The sequence below is a fragment of the Tasmannia lanceolata genome, unplaced genomic scaffold (assembly GCF_043159265.1).
Source record: "Tasmannia lanceolata isolate RefF3 unplaced genomic scaffold, GAP_Taslan_0.1 ptg000037l, whole genome shotgun sequence".
NCBI lineage: Eukaryota > Viridiplantae > Streptophyta > Magnoliopsida > Canellales > Winteraceae > Tasmannia > Tasmannia lanceolata.
The window spans coordinates 57,187,887-57,195,966 of record NW_027518714.1 but is presented as its reverse complement, the minus strand read 5'-3'; the positions used below and the strand labels follow the sequence as shown (position 1 = coordinate 57,195,966).

The window sequence follows — 8,080 nt, the reverse complement described above, 5'->3', positions numbered from 1 at the left end:
AGCTCTCAGACTACAAATGCTTTAGCAACACTGCAATTTACAAGCCTCCACTTGTATGATGTATAAAGTACTAATAACCCAACAGGGATTCACATTATCCATTCAAAGTCACATCAACAATTTACAATCTCCACTCAATGTTGTATAAAATATGATGGGGCCTACGATGAAGATCATTTTTCATCTAGCTTATGATCAGAGTTTAAAGATCCAACCCACCTGAAATTTCCCTGGCTTATCTCGTTTTTCTTGGCCGTGGACGTGTCTTAAAAGTGTTGGATCTCTATTGATAGTCTCAGATGGGAAGGTTGTGGATTTAGGGTGGTGTTTCGTCTGTGTTAAGAGTAGAATATGTAAAGCTTAAGAGCCAGAATTTTGTTTGGTTTTTCGTCAAGAATCTCTGATGGAAGGATAATTTTAGTTGGTCTTGCAGTAGAGCTTGAAGTTTAAGACCCTGAACTTTTTACAAATGACTTGGTTAACATTTCAACATCACAATTTGCCTCAAAAATTGTCAATTTTAGTCTCATCTACATTGCCTTAGCAGCATTACAATTTGCTCGTCTCCACTTTGTTTTTTTTTAAATGGTGAGTAGTATTAATAATAACGAAAGGAGACCAAGAGCGTCTTTACAGATAATACAATAAAAACAACGAAACAAAGGAAAAAGATAATTCAAGGGGGAAGATAATCAAAGTGCTCCATGCTTTCCCTGAATACCCCATCTTTAGCTAGCTGGGAATCACATTATCTATCCAGACCGCGTCTACTACTTCCAATTCTCCACTTGTGTTGTATAAAATATAAATACACAATCCCGGATTATCATATATCAATGTAGAGTTATAGTCTCATTTCTTTCAACAACTTCATTTGCTGTATTCTGATGCAGTCCCAATAGCACATTCCTTCACCAAAACATACGCACTTATGAACGTTCATCTCAGGCACATACTTGACATTCAGGTTACAATGCTGCCTTAAAAATAGGTTGCAATGAGAACAACCATAGTTTGGTCTTTCACAGACGCAATGACTTATCATATACAATATTTCTACTTTAGAGTCCTCAGATAATAATAAGGTACAGAGAGAGAGAGACAGAGAGAGAGAGAGCAAATGCAGGTTGAAGAGGTTTATTCAAACTAAGAAGTTTAATTTAAAGCAAATAACACATATAGACCATAATAGACATTGCGCTGTTCAATTCAAGACCCAACTAAGACCTCCTCATACATTCAAAAGAAAAAGGAGGGAATAATAGACAAAGACCCAAATTTCTACTCGTGGGAACTTGTAACTCGAAAGGAAGACTGGCTTCTATGATGCTTAACATTTGGGTCTGAATAGTTCCATCTTACTGGGACAAAAATGCATCATCTTGGAGTATCCTATCTATAATTATAGAGATTATTATCCCATTAAAATACATACTATTATTTCTTCATTATATCTGCATTAGTTCAGCAAAAACCCGCACAGTGGCAGGCAAGCCTAGCAGTACATATATGGGTTTCCTCTCTTTTCCGTGAGATAAAAACAAGATCACTTCCTTCTCAGGTAGAGATACTGAACCAGATTACAGAGGCTCCCCCCATCCAAAATCAGAAGTATGAAAAGATAGTCTTAACCAGGTAGTAATTACTAGAGTTGCAGTGAGAGAAGGCCTAGCTCTAGTTACTTCAAAATAGCCTATGGCAGATCTCATTCAACGGTCTGTAACCTTTGACTCGGCCGTCTTAACCAGCCCGACTGTAAAGGATAGAGGCTTCTCTAATATCTCACATGCATTGTATGGAGAACTTGTTAACACAATTTCATTGCCAATGTATCCCTTTGGCAGTGGAGATCATCCATCGACATTGAGGAGGAGCTTTGTTTGTTGAATCGGGTCGTAACTGCAATGCCTGGGTTCGAGCTCTCCACACAAATGCAGATAGAGCTTCAAAAGTGGTGCATCTATCAAAATCTCCATCTTCCATGGCTTTTGTTTTCAGTTTTTCAAGCTTTTCAGGGTCAAAACAAAATGAGCTGTAGGGCATTTCTTCTTGATAAAGAGTTACAGTATTGGATACATCTTTGATCTCTGCAAATTCATTGTGGGGAAACTCTATTTTAAGAGGCTATCTAGGAATGGTGGAACAGTCAATGGCTAGCCCCTGGCAGTTTCACCCCATGAGTTCACAAACTCCATCGCACCTAGGCCGTCAAACATGCAGTGATTCATGGCTAACCCAAGAACAAATCCTCCACACTTAAACCTAGTCATCTGAAGAAAACAATGGCACACATTGTAATAAATAATGTTAGCAACAAATGTAATAACCGAGAGGGCGAGCCTTGGCGCAACGGTAAAGTCGCTCCATTGTGGGCTGCCCTTTTTCCATTGACAAATGTAATAACCCCAAAATGACTTCAAATTCAAAGCTCTGTTGTGTGACGGGGAACCGAAATTCTGCGGAAACCAGCTTCAGAAATGGTGATAAGTGTGCCAACAGGGTTAAAGAGAAGTACCATGGAATGCACCAATAATGTGTGCGCTATATGCTTAATGCTTAACTGTTTTTGACATTTCAGATCAACCCAATCTGCATATTTCTCAAAACTGTAGGAACATGTTTCCTTAAGGTGGCCCACATTGAATTTGCCTCATACTTAGGTGAAGTAGATGTTTTCTAAAGGTAGGTTTTTCAGATGACTAAAAGTAACTCTCATTAAGAGTCCTAATTAGTAAGAGTTTTAGTGAAGTGGGAAACTAAACCATTCCCTACAGCTTTAAATAAAGGAATTGCTTAATGAGAGCAACTTCCCATCAAGAAATGAAGGTTTAGGGTTTTCTCTGTGTGGTCCCTGATCTATTAAGAACAGCCAGTAGTTCCATTCATCTAAGCATAAGGCTTAGTCTGATATGAATGGTACATCAAAACCAAGTTCATCGGGGAGAATCTTCAATGGTCGGATCACGTGCATCATCAACCGTTTCAATCTGATCATCATGGCCGGAGGTAACGATCTATTTCCACTTAAGGTTGATTAAATTTTTAACAAAAACCCCTTTAAAATCAGTGTGTATTTGTAATGCTAAACAGTTTCGACTCTTCTGATCAACTGAATCAGCATATTGTTCAAAGCTGAAAGTTCCATTGCATTTTAGTCCAAGTAAAACTTCTCAAACTAGAACTGAAATTTTACTCACAACCAATTGAAATAAAAGAAAAAAAGAAAAAGAAAAAACAGAACTATCTGCATAGAAGTATATAGAGAAAATCAGACCTGTGCCACCAAAGGAGGTATTTCAAGAATGTTCTTCGCGCAAGGAATGTTGTAAACAAGCTTCCCAAGAATCACAGGGTCAGGTTTTGTTATGTCTCCAATCATTTCCATCGTTCAATCTGCGTCAGCCTCAACGAAAACAGCGCCTTCACTGGTGCAATTCACAATGAGTTCCCCCTCTTCACTGATTATCAACCGCCCGGCTAGTGGATAATAGTGGACAAGAACCTTTGCCAAGGCCTCCTTTATAACTTGAGCAGCTCTTTCATTTCCCTTCCCATCTGCCTTGAAGCAGTAAACTGTTTGAACCATCACTGCAATGTACTGGTCCAGGTTTGAAAGAAAATACAGACCCTTCTCTGTTTCCTCTGCAGGAGGAACAAGAGCTTGCTTTCCTTGATTGATACTGAATTCAAGTCCTTCCATGTTGGAATTCTCCATTAGAACAGTCCCTTCAAGGTCTACAACCTGACCCAGAACACAAAGAAACAGCAATATTTGAAGAAAACAAGAGAAACGGATGCGAGCGGAAGAAAGAAGAAATCAGTAATCCAAACACAATAGGGAACAAACCCCAAGAAGGAGCTCAATCTTCTCTACACAAAACGTGTGATTTTTTATTCAATCAAAGAAATCCCCTCACAAAGTAACATAGGGTTCTTTTAATAACCAAAATAAGAGTCCTAAAACTACTACTCCTAAAAAATAGAAAACTATTACTTTTGGACTGATGATAAAAGTAAAATTCCTAAAATATTGCCTAAAATATATTGATGATAATCTTTTTCTAACTAAAGAAAGGAAGTAGCAAGATATGTTGCTTCTCCAGTATATTGTTGCCGAATTCAAGAGATGTGCGCTACATCAGACTCCCTTGATTGGGGAAAATCCGTCCTCGGATTTCGATCTTTGAAGAGTGCACGTTCTTACTAATCTTGGTCGGCATCGTTTTCCCATGATTCAGAAAAACTCGTCCTCGAATTTTAAAGTATCGAAGAACGATAATCATTTGAAATTGTAGAGCATCAAATAATCTTTCTTGATCTTGAACCGATTGGAATTTACAAACATCCATTGTAGGCTTCAATGGATAATCTAATAAAAATGGATCGACATAATTTGATGAAGAAATCAAATTAATATTTCGCCATTTGCCATCCACTTCGATCTCCATGCCGTCTTTTGCCTTTTAGTTCGTAGTTTCATAGCACACAACAACCATCGCTTGTGCCACTACATCCTCACAACACCCACTATCAATGATAAAATTATTCAAAGTACGCCGAGTAACCAACGCTTCACCACAATCGTTCCAAGTGATCTCGTCACCTTCATCATCATTATAGTCGTCAAAATGCGGCTATTCATCTCGAACCGTCGATTCGACCAACTCTTCAAACTCTTCGACCAAATCTAGATGTGGTTTTCCATCCAGAACCTTCGATTCGACCAACTCATCGAATCCCTCGTTAGAACCCATCCGATCTTGAAAATCCCTTTCACCCGGCTCACTCCGCGGAGCACGATGATCAGAAGGGTTAAAATTTTTCGAGACGAGACTATGTTTATAGCCTCTCCAAATTTCGAGACGTGCTACGCGTAGGGGTGCAACTTGGGTGGGGTTCAACCCGAATTTGGGTTAGGTTGGGTTGGATTTTTAAAAAAATCGGGTTGGGTTGGGTTGGGAAAAATCAACCCGAATTGGAAATCAAGTTGGGTCGGGTTGGGGTGTCGGGCAACCCGACCCGACCCGAAACCCGATTTCCAATTCCAATATGTATAAATTTTTTACTTCTATGCTTGTTTTGTCATTATATAACTCAAATCTAGAAAGAAATAAAAAACTTGGTGAAAGTTGTCCTAATTAACCCTCTTGTTGGGGAACATCTAATGACTGGGATGAGATGGAAATACAAGAATAAAATGGAGAAATCAAACAAATGGTGAAATCGGGTTGGGTCAGGTTGAGAAAATTACAAATCGGGTTAGGTCGGGTCGGGTCCAGTCGGGTTGGAAAAATGGGTTCCTCGGGTTGGCCTCAACCCGACCCGACCCGACCCGAGTTGCACCCCTAGCTACGCGTTTCGTAAGTTGATGGATTTGCATTCTTAGTTATTCAACTTTATCTATTTGATAATCTTGATGACGCCCACGAGCCATGGTAGTCGCCTCTTCACAACAAACGGCAAGGATCCACGAGAGCGTTGATACCAAATTGGTACGAGCGGAAGAAAGAAGAAATCAATAATCCAAACACAATAGGGAACAAACCCCAAGAAGAAGCTCAATCTTCTCTACACAAAACGTGTGATTTTTTATTCAATCAAAAAAGTCGGGGCCCACAAAGTAACATAGGGTTCTTTTAATAACCAAAATAAGAGTCCTAAAACTACTACTCCTAAAAAATAGAAAACTATTACTTTTGGACTGATGATAAAAGTAAAATTCCTAAAATATTGCCTAAAATCTTATTGATGATAATCTTTTTCTAACTAAAGAAAGGAAGTAGCAAGATATGTTGCTTCTCCGGAATATTGTTGCCGAATTCAAGAGATGTGCACTGCATCGAAACCCAGTAAAAATAAATGCTAATGATATTGGCACTACCATGTTTTAATAATGGCACTAACTCAGATTGCCTTTTTCTTTTAAATTGGCTACTGAGAGCTTTTTGGAAACTGTAAGAACTTTTGATGCTGATTGAATAATAAACGACAAGATGAATTAGTGCAATTATAAAAACATGGTAGTGCCAATATCATTAGCCAGAATAAAACTTATTTCTATTTAATATTCAATGAATATTTATTCTTGTCTGTCAGGAAACAGAACCATTTTTTGAGGAATACCAGAGAGCTTTTCAAAAGAAACTGAGGACAATTCTGGAAACCCACATAGGGAAATACCTTTGACAACAGATTAACGAGTCAGAAACAAATGGGTTGCATTCAAATTTTCAGTATCAGTAACAGAAGCTGAGATGCTTCTGGAGAATGGGTGAGGGGAATACATAAAGAAAGAGCAGAGCAGGCACTTAATATTTGCAATTTTTTTAATAGAGGAAACAGTGAAGACAGGTAATGACGGTTGATAGGAAATGGTGCAATAAGGAAGCTCTTGGATTAGAAACATAGATTGATTGAATTGAAGAAGAGAATTTTACAATACACAAGCTCTTGAATTAGAAACAGAGATTGAGTAAATTGAAGAAGAGGAGATAGTGGTCTTCTTCAGAAAAAAAAAACTAGGATTTTTTAGGACATGTTTCCCCTCTAGTTCCTTTTGTCATTGGGTGGGGATTGGGTCCCACCGCCGGAATTAGAAGATATTTTAGTTATGGTTAATCTTAGTTAGATCAGGGATAGAATTTATCCTAACCCTAGTTGGATTAAACGTAGAGTTTGAGTAGAAGTAATTGATTTTTTTTTCTTTTTTTTTTTAAATTGACATTCATTAGCCACCATCAAAACAGGAGAAGTATTTGATTTCTATAAATATGAACTCGTGTACCTAATGATCAATCTTTCATTGAATAAACTAAACATTATTCAACCCCATCTCGGTTGTGGGCCTTCTTTTTTATTATATTTTCATCATTTAAAATAAAAACTTGTTCAGTTTGTAGATTCAAAATTTTAATCTGTTTTTTTTTCTTTTTCTTTTTTACATAAGTTTTTATCTTATTTTCTTATGGATTCAAGGTGTTTTTTTATCAAAGAGACAGTGTTCCTCTTCAATGGGTTGAAGACAGTGGCATTCATCAATTTAGGGAACACTTCCTCATTTGGATGTAGGTGAAAATTATATTAAAAAAAAATCCATGGAAAAAAAATCCTGGGTCCAGTAGTAGGGTTGCAATTTTCCTTGAAAAAACAAAAATATTATGTCAATTGGGTGTACAACCGATTTGGAACCTAAGAATAACAACCTTGTTGTCTAGGCCATGCAGACAGTGGAGATTTTATGGGTTCCCCGCTGTGTCACTCTGGGGTACGTAGTATCACTCAAGGGTAAAAATTCAATTTTGGATAAAAGTTTCCATGGAAAATGACTGTGCCAAATCATGGAGAACACATTTTTCAAGGAAAAAAAATTCCAACATAAATTTTCCCACCATCTAAACAGGCTCGTTTGGCTGTTGATAGCGAGAAATGAAGAGGACGCGTTTACTAAAAGTAAGTGCACATATCATCACCCTATTATTTATTGAGAACTATAAGGCCCATGCACATTTTTTTTACAAGATAAATATATGCTCGGAACAGTATAGCTTTTACAACTATTGATTGGGCATTCCTCAAAATATCACCTTCATCGGACAATCCTGACCATATGATTGACTTTTGTTTTATGCAACAGCGCCCTTCAGTTTAGCAAGTTTAAAAAAGAAATATTTTTCAAAATTTCATGCTCTTCTTTTGCCGAAATCTAAAATTTCAGGCTCTTCTATTGTTTGATTATTCCTGAAAACAATAAACTTGAACTGCCGCAGTTTGAGTTTTATTTACAGACTTAGTTTATAGAGAGAACGGTTCCTACACATATGTGTAGATAAGTTATCTACACACTAGCTTAAAATACAGTGGGGGGCACATTATTTGGGTGATCCAAACCATTCATTTTTAAGGCCCTTACATAGATAGGGTGTCCACAAAAAATCAGATCCATAGGATCATCCTAACCATTTGAACTGTGAAGGCAGAATATGGACTAATTTGTGAAGGTTTAAAGACATCCATTTTACCTCCACAAATCGTAGGGTTGGGATGATCCTATGGATCTGATTTTTTGTAGACACCCTATCTA

General features: G+C 37.6%; 1 pseudogene; it reads right to left on the bottom strand.

Annotated features, from left to right (window-relative positions):
* Positions 1-1,322: 1,322 nt before the first annotated feature.
* Positions 1,323-3,945, bottom strand: LOC143862512 (omega-hydroxypalmitate O-feruloyl transferase-like; annotated as a pseudogene).
* Between the last annotated feature and the right edge of the window lie 4,135 nt (positions 3,946-8,080).